The sequence below is a fragment of the Saimiri boliviensis genome, chromosome 8, assembly GCF_048565385.1.
Source record: "Saimiri boliviensis isolate mSaiBol1 chromosome 8, mSaiBol1.pri, whole genome shotgun sequence".
Taxonomy (NCBI): domain Eukaryota; kingdom Metazoa; phylum Chordata; class Mammalia; order Primates; family Cebidae; genus Saimiri; species Saimiri boliviensis.
The window spans coordinates 63,533,249-63,555,064 of record NC_133456.1 but is presented as its reverse complement, the minus strand read 5'-3'; the positions used below and the strand labels follow the sequence as shown (position 1 = coordinate 63,555,064).

Below are 21,816 nucleotides of genomic sequence, written 5' to 3'. Positions count from 1 at the left end.
TATCCCCAGGAGGAGACAGAAGCCCACAGCTGCCTGCACATCGACATTTTTGCAAGTGAAGACAGAAATCTGGATTTTTCTGTAAAATATTTTGATAATTTTGTGTTGGAAACCAATTTAGAAATTTCAGAGGCCGTTGAAATTTGTATGGGGCCTCTGAAATTTCTAAATATGCTCAGGAAAGGGATTCTACAGTTAGAGAATATGAGAAGCACTAGTTGAAACTTTCTTCATCACTAATTTTCAGAGTCTTTTTAAGATTGCTCTTTGGTGGTCTGTGTTTTTCCTTTAGATATGTGTTTCTATGAAGAAACATATCAAAAACAGAGACAGGAGGATCACTGAAGCCAAGAGTTCAAAACCAGCCTAAGCAGCAAAAAGGGACCCCCATCTTTGTTTAAAAAAAAAAAAATTAGAAAGTAGCAAGGCACAGTGGTGTGCCACCTGTTGTCTCAGCTACTCTGTAGGAAGTGGGAGGATTGCTTGAGTCCAGGAATTCAAGGCTGCAGTGAGCTATGATTGTGTCACTACACTCCAGCATGGGCAACAAAGCAAGACCCTGCCTCTTAAAAAAAAAAAAAAAAAAAAAAAAAAAAAAAAAAAGGAACCTTCCACACAAGGATTTTCATTTGCCCTTCCTGCTGACTGGATGTCTCTATACTTGAATTAACAAGTCCTCTTCTTTTATACTCTCAGTTCAAAATGTGCATTTGAGCAATGGATGCAATATCTAACTGACAATATAAATTTGCATCCTCTTGAAATGGACTCCAAGAAGCAAATTTCTGGCCAGTAGAGCCAGCCCAGAACCCAGGAGTGGTACAAAAAGCATTCAGATGTCAGGATTCCCCTCCTGGCTGCCTCTTCCGTAGGGGAGACCATGAAAGGGGCCCCTAGTGAACCACTGAGTCATTTATAGGCTAATCTTAGTACAGCCCCTGAAGTAGAGAATGACATGGGCTGCAAGAATTCCTCCTAAGCACCCCAGGGAGAATTTCACCGATTTAAAATATGAGTTTCTGTAACCTGAGCAGGAGCTTGCGTGGTGCAGGGCTTATGGAGCCTGCCTGCAAGAAGGCCAGAGGGTCGCACTTATGAGCTTGAGCAAATGGGGCTATTGGGAATCAGCCATCTCCCTGAGCCTTCCTGGAGTGAGCTGAACTGACCCTGAACTTGGAGGGATTGCCTGGCAGACTTTTGCTGGCTCCTGATACTATAGTTTCAACATGAGAGGGGCATGAAAGAGAGGCCCTGTGCATTGAAGGACTGCTGTGCCTGCACTTACCTCTAGCCAGGGAGTCCTTGTACACTGTTTTCTTTGGCAGCCAGCTGGTCTGGGTCACTTGAATTCCTTTGAAGTTCAGGGGTACAGGGAGCAGTAGCCACTGCCTGCATTCCTTTCTCTGGGAGGCAGGCATGGGGTCTGCCATTGCTTACCTACAGAGAACCAGTCCTTCATTAGAAAGGTCATTTTTATGTGACCATACCTTAATAGTCCAGCCTTTTCCCCTTAAGTGGGATTTTGCACTGATTGAGCAGTAAAGAATAAGAAGTCTATGTCCCCCATTTTTGCTGCTTTTGCTCATATTTGAATTTATAGGTGGAGAATTGATGAAGAAAAAAATCTTTATTCAATCTTTGGTACAAACACAGCTATGAGGCTGTTGCCCACATTTGGCATGATGCAGGTACCCATCTCAATAGGAGCAAGATCTGCTCTTGCAGTGGGTGTTGGGAGGGGCTGGGAGCCTTTTTCAGTCAGATATGGAGCTGAAAACTGTCAGGGTGTGCTGGTTGTACATTATCAATAAAAATCGTAACAGGAGCACAGTGTGTTTTCTCTCCATAGTGAGCTTATGAGGTCTTGGGTTTCCATTTGCATCAGTGAGAGTTGGTCCCCAAAGTAGAATGGTCAGCATTAACTTCAGCCAAGCAAGCGTTCTGTATGGGGCAATCCCTTTAAGCCCAAGGAAAGCGGACTCCGCTGCTTTTGCCTCCTCTCAGAGGGAGCGGTGCACCTCACCAGGGCTGCAGGTGTGCTGGGGCTTGAAGATCAAATTAGTTGTTTGGAAAGAAATAATGTCTTTAAGTTTCTGCAGGGCAGATCATGCCAATTAAAATCAGTTCATCAAAGGATTTTTTAGTCAATCCATACATTCACACATAAAGAGATGTGATTATAAGTAACTTGGCTGATTCCCCAAGCTACTCACAAAATCAGATCATTATTTTATAATCATATTTGTGGGTATAGATGCCTTAGTGACATTCTGAACCATCACCATTTTGAGTGCCTGCAGGAATATTTGAAACTACTGCTGGGTGCAGTATCTCACAACTGGAATCCCAGCACTTTGGGAGGCTGAGGCAGGCAGATTACTGGAGGTCGGGAGTTGGAGACTAGCCCGGCCACCATGATGAAACCCCATGTCTACTAAAAATACAAAAATTAGCTGGGCATGGTGGCGAGCACCTGTAATTACAGCTACTGGGGAGGCTGAGACAGGAGAAACGCTTGAACCCAGGTGGCAGAGGTTGCAGTGAGCCAAAGTCATGCCACTGCACTCCAGCCTGGGCAACAGAGCAAGACTGTCTCAAAAACAAACAAAAACACTGCCCATATGCATGATTAGGACAGGCTCAATATTGTATAGTCTTATGCAATGCAACTCCTTTTAAGTCCTCTCACTTCTCACTGCCTTACACGATTTCTGTTAGACAATGGAGAAAGAGAGTTTTTTCAGGAGAGCTGGAGTATCTGCTCTGTAGTGGAGGCCAAGGATACAGTGCTAAACAGGATCAGCCACATAATTTGCAGAGACCATTGCAAGATGAAATACAGGGATCTGTTGTTTTAAAAAGCAGGAAAAGATACCATTAAAGGTTCTAAAATATAAAGCTTTGCTTTTCTTCCATGATCTCTCTGTCTGTCTGTCCTGGTGTTTGCTATTTAATGTCGTGCATTTTCAGGCAAAGAAATACAGGACAAGTGGAAGAAGCCGCACCCTGCCCACCAGCTGCTGGATCCCCTCCTGCCAGTCACCTGCTCAGTGCACTGTGCCTTGGCTGGAGCTAGGGAAATCAAGTCAGGTATCTCCCCCATCCCATGGGCCTGCATTCCATACCTAATGCATGATAACCCAAAGGTATGGCAACCAATGTGCCAGGATGTGTTAGGCCTGTCAAACACACTGCGACACTGTCATACCCACCCACTACAGGCACACACATCTGACTCCAACCCTCACCTTTCCCAGTCCCCACCAAGGATGGAAGTCAGCAGCAGAGACAGAGAGGAGGCGGCCAGGAGGGGCCAAGTCTCCAGGTCCCCAGTGCATGCTCCATGATCCCATCAGATTTCACTTAAGAAACAAATTCTAATATAAAATCATTAAGAATTTTAAGACAGTAATCACAGAGCATTAAGCCCTAAGCACAGGGTTCTCCAAAGTGCATGAAGCCACCCTCCTGGTGATAAAAGAGGAAGATAGGAAGATGCCTCGCCTTACCTATGAATATAATTTCTACTAAGGGCTAGATAAGACATAAAGAGGTCAGGCCAAAGAATGACCAAGAAGATGATGAGAGACTTGTAGAGATGGGAGGCAGGTGACTTCTTGGATGACAAGTCATTGAAGCCAAATCCCAAGCTATGAGAAGGTAGCATCCAAGGGGAAGAGCTGAGAAGATTGTTCCGGGCAACAGAAACATCCTGTGCAAGGACCCTGTGGTAGGAAAGAACCTGGCTCATGGGAAAAACTGCAAGAAGGTTTTGTGGCTGGGACTTGGGGACTGCGGAGGAGAGAATTGTGGGAGATAGTAGGAAAGATTGATAGGAGCAGGCAGGTATTTGGAGACAGGGCAAGTTTTATTATCATAGCCCTTAGTTTCCCTAAGTGGTAGCTGTGTCTTCCTACTACCCCGCATCTTGGGTTGATTTCTTCCTAAAAGGCATAGGCTTTAATCCCAAGGAAACCTTTAATAGAAAAACTTACACTTTAGTTCATTTGTTTCCTTTGAAAGAGGTTTCATCTGGTAGCTGGCAGACCTGTGCTGGCATCTGTCGTGGCATTTAATTTAAAACTCAGAACACACTTTGTGCCTTTCATTTGCCCCCTTGAAACATAAAAGCCCGGTGCCACCATTGCAATCTTATTGAAAAGGGCTTATATTGGGGAAAATCAGCCCACAGTAGGCATATAATGTGTTTTTCACCTACACACTGCTGTGAGATAAAAGAATGGTTTCTAGGGTTCTCATTAGGTGATGTTTCTAGGAGGCTTTGCACTGTTGTGAAATGGCCTTAAAGGTGAATGCTTTAAGTAATGAGAAGTCAAAAGGCCCCACTTCTGGCAGGGAGTGAGAAATTGCTGCAAAGGTCAGATGGGTTTCAAAAATTTTCTGCATTTGCCTCAAATAGTGACACGGGAATTATTCAGCTTACGTAAGAGCTGTTTATAGATACTTGCAGAAAATCAAGGTTGTGATTGCTTGGGCTATTTAATGGGGCATATTTGTCCCAAATTTACAGGGGAAGAAAAGAAAGTTTTAGCCAGAGAAGAAAGCTTAGGATCACGAAAGAACAGAGCTTCAAAACGGCCTGGACAGTCCCAGCAGTCATTAGCTGGGATCTAGCAACTGTGACATCTTCATCTTGTGTATTGTAATGAACTGATTAGTCCACCCTCAGAAAACATAGAAAAGTGAAAACAGCTCTCCTGGGAGGTGTAAAGAGTGAACGTTTAAAATGGCTATCTAGGTTCCTCTGCTCCATTTTATTATTTAAGTACGTGTATTGGTGGCATTTCCCCCCAGAGGTAAAAAGAAGAACATGACCCTCTAATAATGCGGCATAGAATTAACTGCCACTCAAATTTATTATAGTTAAAAAGATATGTTTTTTGAGAAAGTGCCTTGAATTTTAGAAACTGACACTGTCATATAGGAAATATCTATAAATTTAGAGATACTGAAGTTATTGAAAAAAAATACAGCAAGTTGATATTTAGATACCCCATTAAAAGTCAATTAATACTATGAATTTTTTTTATATTGCTATAAAAATTTATTTGATTCTCATGTAGATGAGAAGTTTTGAATATTTAGATATTTTAACTCATTTATTGGGGGAAGAGGAAACAAGGTATAAAAGACAATGGGCACCAACTTTGGAGCAAAAAGACGCTTTAACTAGGTAAGATTTACCTTATAGTAGACCATAGGTTTAAGGCTGTTTCTTAGGTTGATTTATTCATCTCTCTCCAGTCTTTTCCAAATAATTAAGTTTCCTGCTATAAAATAACATATCTGACCTTTGATATGTCTGATAATAATGTTTAGTTGTTATCTATGCCAATCAGCTTCCGACAGCTTTGCAAATAATCAGAAAACAAAATATCTTCCAGCTGTCTCTCCCAACTTAACCAATGCTACACTGAGGAAACTTGTTGACCTGACAAATTGCATATATGGCCTTTTTCTTCTTTTAAAATTCTGGTAAAATATATATACTATTTTACCATTTTAACCATTTTTAAATGTACAGTGCAGCGGCATTCATTACCTTCACAGTCTGACATCCATCACTTTTATTTCTTAAGCTTTTCATTACCACACAAATGTATGGCTTGTTTATATTTTGTCTGGTTTAATGGGGCTGGTTTTAGGCTTTTAAGAATCATAATGTTTGGTGGATCGATATATTTTTTCCCACCTCATGCTCTTCTCCATTCTGTGAGTGCCCTGCCAGCTCCAAAGCCATGGGAATTCCCAGCTGTACACTTGTGTCTAGATTGGAATCCCACCCCTCCTATCCATGGGCTCTTACACAGGCCATAGAACTTGGAGTTATTGCCCATCAGAGTCAAATTCAAGCTGTTGACCTAAAAGTGAGCCATTCCCAGCCACTGGCATCTCCCAGCCCCCACTGCCTGTTAATGTGCTTATTAGTTTTCCGTTTCCTTCACTATGTAGTCTCTTCTTGCAGCGTGCTCTTTCCCATCTTCCTGTCAGCCTTATCCACTTAACTTCCTGTGATGAAGATAAAGGTTTTTTGCACAAAATCTGCTCAGCCGCATTCCATGCTGTGTGCTGGCAAGGGCATTGGTAATAGCTTTAAAATTCACTTAAAGAAATTGGAAACAGCGAGTCACGTGCAATCATTGTCAGACATGTTGTTAATTACTTGATAGAGATGCTATATGGACTGTGTTTTGGTTGTAATTAGAGGTTTTTATCATCTTTGCCTTGCCTGTAAGTTTTTCCAAATTCCTTTGTGAACATTACAAGTGGAGATGGATAGGCTAATGCATATCAGATTACCTGCCAGTTTCCCTGAAGTTGACTTATTTAATTGTCACTCTTTGCATGCCACTTACATTTCTTTGGGTACCTGGATTAGAAAAATCATTTTTCATCATCTTATAGTTGAAAATCAGCGTTTCCTGCTACCAGTGAGTTTGGACTTGACCAAGATCTCATTCAGGAAGTTGTCAGAAGATTAAAATACTCTCACCTATGCTAAAATAAGAGCTTAATTCTTTGCAGTGCTTTGTAGTATTTGACTTTGAAGCTGCCAGAAGTTTTAGTAGCCAAGTAGTAGTAGGAAAATGACTTCAACGATGAGGAATCTGATTTAGAAGCAAGATCTAAACCACTGAAAAATATTTCAAAATTTGCTTGAATCTGTAAGGGTCTCATTTTGCAAAGACATAAAAAGAATTTGAGGAAAGTGTTTCTTATTCCACAATGATGATGTGTTAAAATATTAAATGGTAATATTCTTGAGTGCTGAATCTGTATGTCAGACTTTTTTTTTTCTGGGGCTGTGTGTGTCTGCCATGTATTATTAGGTTGGTGCAAAAGTAATTGCCACTCAGTGCAAAACCGCAATTACTTTTGCACCATCCTGATATTTCATGCTCAGAACAGTCTTGAGATGGGTATCTATCTTCATTCTCTGTGTTTTACAAGTCAGAGAATTGAGACTAATAAAAAGCTTGTTTTTGTCGCTTATTTTGGGCAAAGTAAGAAAGGTTAGAATAGATGAATCCTCCTTCTGGCTTCATTTTAAAGTTAAATTTACTCTTTCTATTTTAATATCATCTCACTTTCTCTGGAAGGTTGGCTCACCCTGGTTTCAGGTGCCTCCCAGTCCGCTCAAAAAGAAAGCCCAGGCCTCCTTTATGCCAGCTTCTTGGACTTTCATATGCAAACGCATCTGCTGGGAATCTTAGAAGCTGGTTCTGATTCATTTTGTGTGCAGAGGAGCCTGAGATTCTGAATTTCTAAGACGCTCATGGGTGTTGCTCATGCTGCTGTCTGTAGACCACACTTGGAGCAGCATGTATATTTCTATATTTCACTCCTTCCCAAAGCCATGCCTAGTCCTCTTCAAACTACTGCCACATTTTTCTCTTATTCTTTAATACTCATCAGCTTGAAAGAACAATCTGCCACTGTGTTCTTTTCTTTTTTTATTATCTGTGCTACAGTCTGTCTTCTTCCCCCCAGCTCTCCATGAAGCTCTTCTGGCAGAGGATTTGTAAGGCCTTTCTGCCATCACATCCAACAAATACTATCAGTTCTCACATTTCCCTCTGTTCTCTGGGGCATCGAACCAACCACCCCACTCCATTGGAAAATGATCCTCTGGCCTCGCCACTCTCATGCGTCCTCTGGGTAATCTCATGACTTTGGCAACTCCCAAATCCATGCCTCTGCTCCATAACCCTGATCCAAGATGTCTCTGCTCAAATGTCAGTATACCCCAAACCTAAGGTATATGAATCCAGACTCTTGTACTTTCTCTCTCTCCTTCCCCTCCTCTTTGCCTTTCCAGTCTTTCTTAACATAGGATACCTTAGAGATGCTCTAGACTCTGCTTCTTACACACCCCTTGTCAGTTCCTTCCAGTTCTAACTTTAAATTCTTTCTCATATCATCACCTCCTTATCTAGTCCAGACTCTCCCCGCAATCACATTTGCAGGGTTGTTATTCCTCCTTCCTTAGTTTTTACCTCCCTCCACTTTCTCCTTCCTTCCTGCAATCCTTTCTTTTATAATACTTTCAAGCATTAAAATTTTTCTAAAACCTTGATTTAATATATGTTTTCCTAATGGGTAATGTTCTGACAGCTTCCCAGTAGAGTATATGGTTCTAGTTACTTTGCCTGGCCTCCAAGCCCTTCACAGCCTTTCACACCCACCACTTCCCACTCTAGCCTGCTCTGCCCAACCCAAATGTCAGCCAGACTGCCTCCCAAATACATCTGGGAATGTCCTGCTGCCACGCCTTTGCATTCACTCTATCTTCCATCTGGGTTACCCTTCCTGGTCTTGTCAAACCCAACTCATCTTTTCACTGATTGAGTTGCAGTTGTCATTTCTGGATTTCACATTCTCTACCTCACTTTGTAGCAGATGTAATTAATTTATATCACTACCATATTTGCCACTTAAAGAATAAGAATATATTTGCTTAACTATGTAGCAGCTACTTTCCCCAGACAAGAAAGAATGGCAGGAAACCTGAAAGAGCATCATGATAGCATCTGGTAAATGCAAAAATAAATTTCTTCTTTTCTGTAAACACTTCAGCATTTGTGAACCCAGGGCACATTTCCTCCCTGGAACAGCCACAACAGCACTGTGAAGATAGGATTGACAGAGCATATAGCTTGCTTAAAAATGTATCTACCTAAACGGCTTTAAGCTAACTGCTCTTTCTCACGTCTTCTTTATGTTGACTTTACAAATGGGGAAAAAGCAAGTTCAAGAAAGAACATCTCTGTGGCTTCCTATAGACTGCTTCAAAATGAAGCCTCTTCCCTTCATCCTCGTAGATTTTTCTTGGTGACATTCTCCTTTCTGAATGCGTTGAGCAGCCACTCAGATGCCTGGTATCTCTGTGACAATCACAGTAATCTTTTCTTCTTTAATTGACCTCCTCTGAAGTACAGAGGAAGTTTTATCTTCTACCCTGGATTATAAAGCAAAGGCAAGGTGTGCATGTTTGTTCTCTTCTGTTCTCTAATGCACTAGAGTTTAATTTACTGAAATATAAGTGTCATCAAGAGCAATTTCCTAAGCCCTGTGGTGTCTAAAGAAAAATCATGCATATGTAATGATGAAAGCTGAAGAGCAGTGCTTACTTTGGATTGACCCAAAGCAAGTAGCATAGCTTCTTCTGAATCTGCATTGAACAGACAGGTCGTGCCCTATCCTCAGAAACAGTGAAAGTTAAAGACTCCATAAATTCTGTATCACTGTATAATGGTGTCTCGTAGCAACCTGGGGTCCTTTACTTTTGTTACCGAGGAGCTGTCCAGACCAGCTCTGAGGCTATCCCAGGGCACTGCCATACTTCTTGAAGTGTGTTTAAGTATTTAATTGAGCTTGTCCAGAGGATTTCCAAGATAGAGGAGAATTACCAACTTTGGGGTACATGGTATTTTTTTAAAAATGGAGTTGAAGACTGTCAGAGATTTAAAAATAAACATAATGACAATAACAACAGAAAAAAAAATCTTAAGCTGGCTAGTAAATGTGTGATGTGGCCATTCTGAGACACCTAGATGAATGACAGTCACTATAGACAGGTAGGAGAGGTTGTGTGTATCTAAAGTTGCCCACTGTTTTTTTTTGGTGTTTTTTTTTTTTTTTTTTTTTGAGAAGAGAATGAAGATTTGAGACTCTACAGTGGATTTTTCTCCAGTGAGTTCCAGCTTTGTCTCCTTTTCTTTGTGGCTTTCCTTTAAGGATGGGTCCAGGGTTTATATCAAAATGTGTTTTATGGTAGAAACAGAGAAACAATCTAATGAACTAAACCTGTGGTGGTATTAATATAATTGTTCTTGAAATGAATTAGAAATACAATACAATTAAATAGACAGAGTTTGGTGAAAAACGAACTTGATAAGGGAGCAGCTAGCTCTTCCATGCTTCCATCTCATACCTGCATCAGACGTAACTAACCAGTCATCACATTCTTATCCTCAGAGTCCATCCAGGCTTCAAAATGTTCTCAGTGTATCACCCAAGGCAGCCACTGCCAGTCTATCAAAGATGCTCTTAATGTTGAAAACCATTTGTGTGCCATCCTCGCATAATGGAAAAAAATGGCTGTGATTCAGGACATCTGTGTTTAGTCCTAATACCACCACTAGCTAGCTTTGTGTATGGGTGCAAAGGGATGGTTTTTGGTTTTTGGGAGGGAAGGAGGGAGGGAAGAATTATTATTTTTTTTCTCTGTTCTAGACTGTTTTGTTCTTTTCTGGAAAATGATTGGATAATCTCTGATGTCCATTATACTTTTAAAATTATACTTTCTAAATTTTATGAACAACCTATTTATATATTTAAGTTTTCCATTTTTAAGGGCAAGAAATAAGAGTAAGAGGTTTGCTGCTCATGAACCCAATGGGTATCTCTGTGTCCAGCTTTTAGGCTTACAGCAGGTAGAATCCTGTCCTCAAACATTTTATTAATTTTAATAAATTGTATTCTCTTCATTCTTAGTTATTTTTAAGTCAAGGGAAAAGATTAGTCTCTGAAGTGATAAACTCCTGGCTGAGCACTGTGACCCATTTATCCTCTGCTGTGCCTAGTCACCACACATAGTCTTAGTATCAGAGGGCTCTGAGCCATATAGGAATTCTTAAAGGGCAAGAAGAGTTAAGAGCATGGGTATCTGCGTCAGTACAGGCTGGGGCCAAATCCCAACTCTACCAATTTACTAAACTGTCATGACCATGGGCAAGTTACTTGCTCCAGCCCTAATTTCCTAGCTGTAAATGAAGAATAATGGCTATGTAATTCTTAGGATGATTGGTGTTACATGAAATAGTATATAGAAACAAGCCATCAGTGACTGGAAGAAAGTATAGAAACAGCTTGTACTCTTATTTGATTGGAGAGAAAATGTTATGGAACATGTTAAGAAAGTAATATGAATGCAAGGGGCTTTGGCCAAAATTTGCATACTCATTTGGGACCAGGGCTTGGGGTAAGACACTGTTTCTTTAGACAGATATGTCATCTAGTGATGCTGTCGTACTGGATGCCGGAAATACAAAATCGATTAAGGACAAGTCTTTACTTTTAAGGAACACATAGTATAGTGGGGAGAGAAGTGGAAATATCAATCCTGCTTCTCCATGAGTCAGTGCTTTTACAGAAGCAAGCATGCACTATTGGTGATGGGGTAGGTAAGAGTGCCAGGGGAGAACTTTCTATGTCATGCTTGAAAAGCTGACTAGAGAGTATGTCCAGGAAAGAACAATGTGGAGTATGCAGTCAGCATAGTTGAGAAGAGAGCCAGACAAAGAAGTTAGCTAAAACTTGGAAGCCTTTCCAAGCCAAGAGACCTATGTGTGCAGAAAATAAAAGGTCTGAGCCTGCTTGCCTGGATCTTGAATAAGAGCCAAGAAAATCTGCTTATATTTCAACAAAGGCAGAATATGGAGAGTCAAGGGAGGTATTAAAACCAGATCACAAAAGGCCTGCCCCAGGTGCTCTGAGAGGTTTAAATTCTTTCAGCCATTATAGCCTGTTGGCCACTGTTTGACAACAGTGGCTTCAGCCAGGCTGGCTTTCATGCCCCAGTGGTTTTAGAATCAGGGTACTCTCTGACAGGTAGTCACAATGGCCAAGGGCAGACTGCTTTGTCTGGTGAGGGGGGAGTATTAGTAGAGTTATTAATAGTTAAACCCTGGCCTCAGGTCCTGCGCCAAGGATGGTGGCTTGAACTTCTTCATAATTGGATTGCCCCCAATAAAATCACATTACTAACAAAAGAGTTTATTGGAACACCTGGTGCCTCCATCTATATTGGAAATTGTATTCCAATGTACTACCCTGTCCCTTGCAGCTTACCTGATTTCCTTTCCTTCCCCTCAGTATCTACCCCCACCCCAACTCATACACGTTTAGTTTTGCAAAATAATACCACCTATAGCCATATATGAATTGTAGTTCTTTTTTATAAAGTGAATATGAGTCCCTACCACATTTGTGAAAGAGGAGTTGATTTCATATAAGAAATTGGGAGCACAGGCCTGGGTTGGCATCAGGCAGGGGAGATGGGATTTTGGGGATTGCTCCATCTATCTGGTTATGCTGTGTGATAAGGCTGAGATTAAGGGAAAAGGGAAAGGCTTGGGGCTGTTCGGCAAATTCATATTACAAAGACCATTTTGAAGCACCCCTCTGTGGCAGCACATACTGTGATCAGCTTCTCAGGCTGAGCCATGCATCAGTGATGGGTTTGATCAATTCCAACAGGTGCCTGGCCCGGACTACAGCAGGCTGGTGAGTGACTCCCCCTTGGTATTTCCAGAGAGTTATTGAATGTGGCCCAGCAATGGAATAACACTGAAAAGGGAAGTCACTTTTTGGAATAACAGTGAAAAGGAAAGTCACTTTTTTTTACTTCGAGAATGTGTACGGTGGCAAAAAGGAGCCCGTCCATGTCAGAGAAACCCTCATCATATTCTGCTAATTGGTCTTTTTACAACTTGAAAACACTGATCAACAGGAGTTGCTTAAGTTTTCTTCCTTGGGCTGAAAGAGCATGGATGCTCAGAGTGGCAGTTTTATTTGAAGTTGCTGGGTTATTCTGATATACAATGATAGTATCCCAAAGAAATGAGATCTTTAAAAGCCAGGATCTTTTTCAAGCTGCCTAAGCTCAAAGGAGCAGAGAATTCTTGAAGGTAGAACAGGATTCAGGCCACATTACTTTTTTTTATTTTGTTTGACAAATCTTATTTTATTCAGATTGCAGTCTGATCACACATGGTCAAACAACACTCAAATAATAAATATCAGATGTTAAAGATTGGTGTTCAGACATTATAGCCAACGACGCCTCGCTTGCCTACAATCTCTCCAACATAAAACCACATCAACACCTCAGTGGCCACCAAACCATTCAGCGCAGCCTCCTTAACAGTGAGTTGTTTGAAGCTACCAGTCTGAGCACTAAGGACTATTTTTTTCAGGCTCGGAATAGCTCTAGGGATCTCAGCAGGGGTGGGAAGAATCAGCTCAGCCTTGGCATAGTACCAAAATGTGGCCAGCTGAGGCTTCGAATAAGTCACAGCAGCGTTCACAAATGCTGGGGTCTTCTCCACAAGGTTTTGGACAAATTGGGTCGTGGTTCTGGGATGGAAAGTCCATTGCCCTAACAGGTGGCTGAATGTCACCCCTTGGAAGCTACATTTCTTTTAAATGCTCATGGTAAGTCAGTCTTGATGGTGAACCTTCAGTGGTGAATTATTAGGTTGGTGTAAAAGTAATTGTGATTTTTGACATTACATATAGAACCTAAGGTTCTGCTCTGAGAATAAAGGCTATATGCTGATTAATCAGTTCTGAAGACTTAACCAAAATGTGTTTTTAATCATTATTAGCATGGAATTCCTTTTAGCCTCATTCTAATTTTGTGTGGGTTATAACCCCACCCGGGATGCACTGAAGAAAAAAGCAACGTGGTTCAGAGAACTGGACCTTTTTTTTTGACAGTTTAAAATTCTACAGCTATTACTGAGTCCAATAACAGAACCTTTTGAACCTTTTCAGTTAGGGGTCCCCAGCCTTTCTGGCACCAGGGACTGCTTTCACAGAAGACAGGTTTTCCATGGCCTGGGAGGCAGAGGTTGATGACTTTGGAATGACTCAAGTGTATTACATGGATTGTGCACTTTATTTCTATTATTATATTGTAATATATAATGAAATAATTATACAATTCACCATAACCTAGAATCAGTGGGAGCCTTGCAACTGAATGGTCTTATCTGGGGGTGATGGGAGACAGTGACAGATCATCAGGCATTAGATTTTTATAAGAAGCACACAACCTAGATCCCTCTTAAGCACAGTTTGCAATAGAGTTTGCGCTCCTATGGAAATCTAATGTTGCTGCTGATCTGACAGGAGACAAAGCTCAGGTGGTATTGTGAGCGATGGGGAGCAGCTGTAAATATAGATGAAGCTTCACTCACTTACTCACCTCTCTTCCTGCTGTGAGGCTCAGTTCCTAAAGGCCACAGACTCTTAGCAGTCCTGCGGTTGAGGATCCCTATTTTAAGTCACAGTTCTATACAGGTTCAGGATTTGGTCAAAGTAATGCAAATTCACCCTTCTTTGCTTTGATTTCATCTCAAAGTGATATTCTTTGGCTGTGTCCTCACCCAGATCTCATCTTGAATTGTAATTCTCCTAATCCTCATGTTTTGTGGGAGAGACCTGGTGGCAGGTAATTGAATCATGGGGGTGGGTTTTTCCTGTGCTGTTGTCATAATAGTGAATAAATCTCATGAGATCTGATGGTTTCATACAGGACAGTTCCCCTGCACATGTCTCTTGCCTGCCACCATGTAAGATGTGCCTTTGCTCTTTTTTCACTTTCCACCAGGAACATGAGACCTCTCCAGCCATGGGGAACTGTGAACTCAGTTTCCTTTCCTTTATAAATTACCCAGTCTTGAGTATTTCTTATAGCCGTGTGAGAATGGACTGATACACAAAGGTAGCGATGATTTAGGGATTCATGGCATTATCTAGCCAGTTCCATACTCTAAATATCATTGATCTTCAATAAATCCTTAAATATAAATTTTTTAAATTCTTGATTTGTGGGCTTTTTTTGCTTGCAAGTCTCTGTTTTCATTATTTTTTAATGTTGGAGAACATTTTTGGACATTAGGGAATGCTATCAGCTCAGTCAGCAGCCCTCAACAAGTGGAATTTAATTTGAATAATTCAAGACTATGGTTAATCCAAGACTGTGGACAGTCCAGGAATTGTCTGCCTCACTTTTAGCACGCATTTTTGTTTGTTTATTGGAGACTGCTTTGTCAGAGATAATGTCCTGAGTTAAGAAGATGGATCTTGAAACCAGAGAGACTTAGAATGTATATTTTTTGGCTTCCTAGTTGTGTGGGCTGGAGCAAGATACTTCCTCTTGCTGAGCCTTGGTTTTCTCGTCTGTTTAATGGGTATAATAACAGTCTTGATAGCTAACATTTAATAAGTGCCTACTGTGTGCCAGACACTGTTATAAATGTATGATGTTCATTTAATCTATGATACAACCCCATGAGATCTATGAAGGAGTAATAATGATGGTTCCTGTGTGATAGAATATGATGCATTATTAAGTGAGACAGTTCCTGAAAAACATTTCACATGGTGTCTGATGCATTATAAGAACTCAATAAATATATGGTATCAGTGGCAGTTACTGTAGTTATCTGTTGCTGTGTAACAAATTGTCCCCATATTTAGTGCTTTAAAAAAAAACAATTATTTCACACAATTTCTTAGGGTCACAAACCTGGAAGACACTTGGCTGAGTAGCCTGGTTCAGGTTCTCCCATGAGGTTGCAGTCAAACTGTCTACTGGGACTACAGTCATCTGAAGGCTCAGCTTAGGGTCGGCTTCCATGATGGTTCACTCACAGGGCTGTTTGCCATGGCCTCAAGTCTTCACCAGCTGTTGGCAAGTGGCATCAGTTCCTCTCAACATGGGTCTTTCCAAAGGGCTCCTTGAGATATCTCAACTGGCTTCCTGCAGAGCAAATGGTCAGAGAGAGAATATGTGTGTACAAGAATAAGCGAAAGATGGAAGGTGCAGTGTCTTTTATAACCTAACCATGAAAGTAGCATGCCATTACTCCTGCCATCTCCTGTTGGTCACACAGAACAACCTTGGGACAGTGTGGGAATATACTACTTGATATGGTTTGGCTCTGTGTCCCCTCCCAAATCTCATGTTGAATTGTAAACCAATGTTGAAGGGGGGTCCTCATGGGAGGTGATTGGCTCATGGGGGCGGTTTCTTATGGTTTAGCACCATCCTCTTAGTGCTGTCTAGTGATGGAGTTCTCACAAGGTCTGGTTGTTTGAAAGTGTGTAGCACTTTTCCCTTCACTGTCTCTCTCTTCCCTGCTCTGGCCATGTGAAGATGTACCGGCTTCCTCTTCACCTTCTGCCATGATTGTAAGTTTCCTGTGGCCTTCCCAGCCATGCTCCTGTATAGCTTGTGGAACTGTGGGCCAACTAAACTTCTTTTCTTTACAAATTATCTAGTCTCAGGTAGTTATTGCAATGCAAGATTGAACCAGGAGGCAGGGATCATTAATGTCATGTTGGAGGCTGTCATATTGATCTATATTCCTAAGAATGTCAAATCACATTCCAAGACCATGAAGGTAGGAAGCTGAGCTTAGGAAAACTTCCCTGAAATTAAGGATTTGCCACCAAAAGCCTATCGGCCTCAGCAATCAATCAGTGATACATTTTTCAGGGAGGTGCAACCACCATGCATGTTTGAAGGATGTTGTCTCTGGCTTCTAATTTGCATATCCTGAGATGGTGTCAAAAGCTTATATTTGCTCCTCTGCCATTGTTCATTCCAGCTTTTATTTTAATATTCTGGTACATATTTTTTTTACCTTCCTGTATTGTGGGCATGGGTCATCTTACAGTCAGTTCTAGAAGTATATAGCAACCCCTAGCTAAAAGTTCATTTCATCACCAACTGGCTGAAGGCAGTGAATTTATATTCAATCACCCGTCTAAGTGTTTTCCCCCAATTTTCTGGGGACGAATTCACTGCAGTATTCCCTTAAATGGATTTTTTTGGCCTTTATCTCAGGCTGGCATTTGACATTTTCTTAAGAATGTTTATTTTTTAATTTACAACTTTGAGAGGTTTATTTTATGAGATGGGTTTTATGCAACAAAACATAACGGGTTCAGAGTCGGTGGGGAACCCTGTGAATTTGAAATTGACTACCATGAGGAGGAATTATTCATTTCATTTGTGGAAGAAAAATGACAGCTAACAGGAAAGTAGAAAGATTTCAGGTCTCAATTCACAGATGAACAAATCGCCTTTCATAAGTCAGCACGCTTCGTGTTTTGTATTTGCCGTAAATATCTATCTGCGAGGCTTTTGGAAAGATGTGATTAGGGTATGCTCTCTCAGTGGAGGGTTTTTGCAGGGTCCACTTGGTTAAAGGGGCCTTTTGAATTAAAACAGAAGAAAATGAAGGCCCTTGCCTCATGAACATCAGAGCTTGGAGTCAGACTGGCCTGTCTTTATGCCCTTCTACGTAGAGCTGGTGTTTTTCAAAAAGAAGATGCTTGGATACTGTTTTTCAAAAAGAAGATGCTTGGATACTTACTGCCTGGGCTTGCTCATTCTAATAATATAATGGTGAAATATTGGCTAATCTAAGTATTGGAAGCTTTGGTAACCATTCTGCCTTACTCTTTGAGCAGAAACGACTGTGGAAAAACCACTATGCTCTCATTTTCACCCTCACACCCCACAACACTCCATTAATTTCCAAGCATCACCCTTCATTAGCCACCCCAGGGCTGAAGGACTGTGTTATGAGGCTGCAGGGTCATGAACCTCACCATCCACCCCTTGGTTCATTTCACAGCTTGCTCCTTTCTTAATACCTTACGGTTCATTTTCCTCCCTCCCTTCACTTGGCAAGAGGGACCTTTCCCAGGGCCTGAAATGGATGGGGCTCCTGCTGCTCCTCTATTGTCTCATGCCTCCCTATTCTGTGATCTTAAAAGTGTACACCCTCGCCAAAACCGTAGCATTTGCTCAGTGCTCTCACCATAACTGCTTAGATCTCAAGGAAACTACGGACCTGCAGGCTGCCTTCTTCACTGAGTCAATTTTTAAATGAAGTTGGAACACAAGAGGATCATCTTATTGTTCAGTAAATTTACTCTAATATATATATAAACCCCATGGTGGAAGATGGTATTTGGTGAGTTTAATCTCTCCACCTTTTTTAAGGAATAAGGTAATTATAAGATATGATTATATTTGCTCATTATTCACCACTGATAGCAGTTTGCTTTAGAAATACTGCGTGTGTAAAGTAAACTTCCTAAGCTGATTGAAGCAAGGAGAAGGGTACACCTGCCAAGTGCTGGGAGTTTTCCCATCTGTCTGTACATGAGCCATGTTACCTTTGAGCTTTTTCCTTGGTGATTGACGACTGTAAAAGACCATAGCAGCTTCTGAAAGGGCCTATCACGGTGGCAGTGGGAGCAAAATTAATGTGTGTTTTCCCTCAAAGAAGATACTAGATGTATGAAGGAGTGGTTTAGAAACATCAAGGAGACAGGGTAGCATCGTGGTTAAGAACATGGACCCTAGAGCCAGATAGGTTTAGGTTTGAATCCAGGCTCTGTTGCTTAGTAGATGTGTGGGAAGTATATTAGTTATCTATTACTATGTAATAAATTACCCCAGTACCTAGTGGCTTACACAGCAACCATTTATTATGTCACACAGTTGCTGAATGTCTGGCACCCAGGAGTGGCTCTCCCGAGTGGTTCTGTTTCAGGGTCTCTCACGAATCTGTGTTAGGATGTTAACTGGGACAGAGTCATTTGAGGCTTGCCTGGGGCCAGAGGATCCACGTCAAGGTTCACTCCCATGGCTCTCTGAGGCAAGAGACCTCAGTTCCTCACCATGTGGGTCTGCCCCTGGCATTTTACTCAGAGTGAGTGCCTAACTTCTCTGAACCTCTGTTTCTTTATCTGTCCTATAAGGGAAATAGCAATACTTCAAAGGATTGAAGCAAAGATTGAATTTCAATGAAAGTGGTGAGCACATCCTCTGATGATAAACTCTCCCTTACCTTTACCATTTTTATCATCATTGTGATCGTCACCTATCCCATAATTCCTATAATCTTTAAATGGGCCTGTGTATCTCCAATTCCTAGTTTTTTTCCTCTTTGCCACTAACAATTCTCCCATTCCTCTGAATTTCACATTCTTTCCTGGCTAACCACAATTAGAACTCATCAAAATGTCAATACTCAAAGATAGAGGGAGCCCTGCTGAGTCTCAGTGGGCTGCCAGGACGTGGAAGGATGTGGCCAATGGTAGAATTTGCAGAGAACTTGTACCAAATATTGGCCCTGTCATTAAAGCAAGGAGAAAAAAAAAAAAATACTTCTGCCAAAGAGTTTTTGGTCAGAGAACTACAACTAAAGTTTGAGAGGAAAGACAGGAAAGAAGACATGGTGGAAGGTTGTAGAATATAAACATAGAGTTTACTTCATAAGATATATTAAGTAGAGAGCATCTCTATCTGTTACACCCCTCTCAAGGGCTTTTGAGGTCTCTGAACTATCTGCAATGATAAGGCTCAGATGTATATATCCAAGTTTGCCCAGACTTTTGAGAGGTCCCCAAATTTCATCCATTCACTTCAGGTTAATTAATTAAGTCTATATAAACAAAGAATGCAGTAAAGACCAATGTAGTATATCTTTAATGAAAATTTGTATTGGAAATTGAATAGTAATTCGATGCTCCTTTGTACATGTCAATCATTTATACAACCACACATGTTAAACTTTTGGTGTTTTTGACAATTTACTTGCTACTCCAGCTTTCTGAACGACACCAGCCACCCATAATTTATTTTTCTCAGCCATGATATAATCATTAAGTTGCCATAATGAAGATTGAAGGTTTAATAATGGAAAGTGTTACAAATTTCAATTTAATCATTCCTAAATTGATTAGCAACTTTCCCCAAATGTCTGGCCACAGAAAAACAGAGAGTTAAGAGAGACAAAGTGCTGTGGTCCGAGTTTGATAAATGGTGCTTTGGTGCAGCTGTAATTGAGTTATTGAATTTACTCATCTTCCAAATGATGTTTGCATTGTCTCAGCCATATGTGTTGAGGGCCAGAGAAAGGTCATTAGAAGCTTCTGACCGAGGGCATTTATGGGTTACAGCAATTTTGAACAGCGACACTGCAGTTAGTCAATTAAAAGGAACACCCAGCAAGGTGTCCCTGAGCCTCTTGCGACAGAATGGTCAGTGGTGAGATCCCAAAGGCCTATTTAAAAGAGTCTGAAGATTCTGTAAGTAAATGTCTATTCTTGGCCTCAGGCTATTTAGCCCTGACAAATGACGTGGGTGAGCCCCTATGGGCAGATTTGAAGGAAAGGACACCTATAAACAAATCCAGCCTGGCAGCTCTAACAAAGCCAGAATTGAAATAATTAGATAACAGCACTGGCCTCGCTCACCAAAGAGAGAAGCTGTGTGTTGTTTTCTGCATTGCTTTGCTAACACCAGATGTGAACTTTTTAACTTTCACCTAGATTTCTCTCCACAACAGTATTTTAAAGCCAGTAATATCAGCATGACACTTCCGTTCAAAGAATTTTGAGGAAAGGCTTTGGTGTTGATCTTTTCCCTGTAGCCCGCTAACTTATCCGTGTCTACCCACATTCCAGGTGAGTGTAACATTAATGCGACTTGTGTTTCAGTGATTACTAGTTTTCCCTTTTTATCCTAGACCTGTTTATATAGCTGTCACATGGTAAAATTTTAGTCTAAGATGCGATGTTTTACAAATCCCTTAGAATCCATGTGAATAAACATTCTAAACTGAAGGGGCTAAAGCCAGGAGGCCATTTTGCCTGGGAACTAGAAAAGACAAGCCTTGAGGATGTGGACTGAGAGGCCAAGCAGCGGGGAGAAGCCAGTGACAGACAGCAAGGGAGTCCCAGCCCTCCTTGAGGGCAAAACTAGTGGGGAAGTCTGACTGGGCCCAGCTGCCAGTTGGCATGGGTGAGGACCCCTCAGAAGACGTGGCCCAGGTCCAAGACATGCATATGGCAGGCACCGCTCAGATGACAAGCCACCTCAGAACACTTGGTTTGCTTTACACTCATAAAGGTAAAGTTCTCTAGAAGCCCCTGGATTAATTTGTTACATAGCTACTATATGAGTTTTTAGGGCTGCATTTACAAAGTACTATAAACTAGATGGCTGAAAAAAGAGAAGTGTATTGTCTAAAAGTTCTGAAGGCTAGAAATACAAAATCAAGGTGTTCTTAGGGCCACGTTCCCTCTGAAACCTGTAGGGGAACCTTTTGATTTCTTTTTCCTAGCTTCTGGGTGGTTTTTCAGCAAGTGTTGGCATTCCTGGGCTGAAAGATGCATCACTCCAATGCCCTGTCCTCACATCCTCGTCCCTCTGTGTCCAAATACCCCTTTTTATAAACACACCAGTCATGTTGGATTAGGGCTGACTCTAATGACCTCGTTTTTACTTATGTGCCTCTGTAAAGACCTATTTCCGAATAAGGTTGCATTCTGAGGTGTACTGGCTCTTAGGACGCTAGCATATCCTTTAAGTGGGTCAGAGGGTGGAGGGGGCACATTTCAAAACATTACAGACATCAAGTTTAAAAATTGCAAAACAGAATCTAAATTCTTTCCTTTTGTTTTCTTAAGTCAATGTGGAATGTGTTTCTCCCAGATATTTTCATGGAAACTTAATTTTCTGGATGTTTAAGGAAAAAAGAATAGCAAATACTAAAAATGGATCTCAGAAATGTCAGTTTGGGACTCATTTGTTGGAATGATTGGCACAATGGGTCTTTGGGTCCTGAATGTAGACTTGAGTTATCCATTTCAGATGGCTTCAGCTCTAGGTGAGAGATTTCACTCCACCTGTGGCTGGTTTCTCTACATGTCTGTGCATTGTTTCCAGAAGGACTTGTCAAGGTGTGTAGGAGTATCTCCCTCTCATTCAACAACAGCATCCTCGGCACATGGCGGGCTGTAGGTGGGGTGGGAAGCATAGGCTTTGGAGAGTTACAGCCCTTGATTCAAATGCTGCCACCACCTCTTACTAGCTTAGTGACCTTGACCATGTTACTTTTCTTTCCTGAGCTTTTTCTCCTCCATAAAAGCTAGTGGATGAGGCTCAGATGAGCTGGTATGAACAAAGTACTTAGC

General features: G+C 41.3%; 1 protein-coding gene and 1 pseudogene across 3 annotated transcripts in view; one reads left to right on the top strand and one right to left on the bottom strand.

Moving 5' to 3' along the window:
- Window positions 1-21,816, top strand: part of PDZRN3 (PDZ domain containing ring finger 3) — a 239,860-nt gene that overhangs the window by 131,366 nt on the left and 86,678 nt on the right. The gene's annotated exons all lie outside the window — the stretch shown is intronic.
- Window positions 12,846-20,317, bottom strand: LOC104653108 (ATP synthase F(0) complex subunit g, mitochondrial pseudogene; annotated as a pseudogene).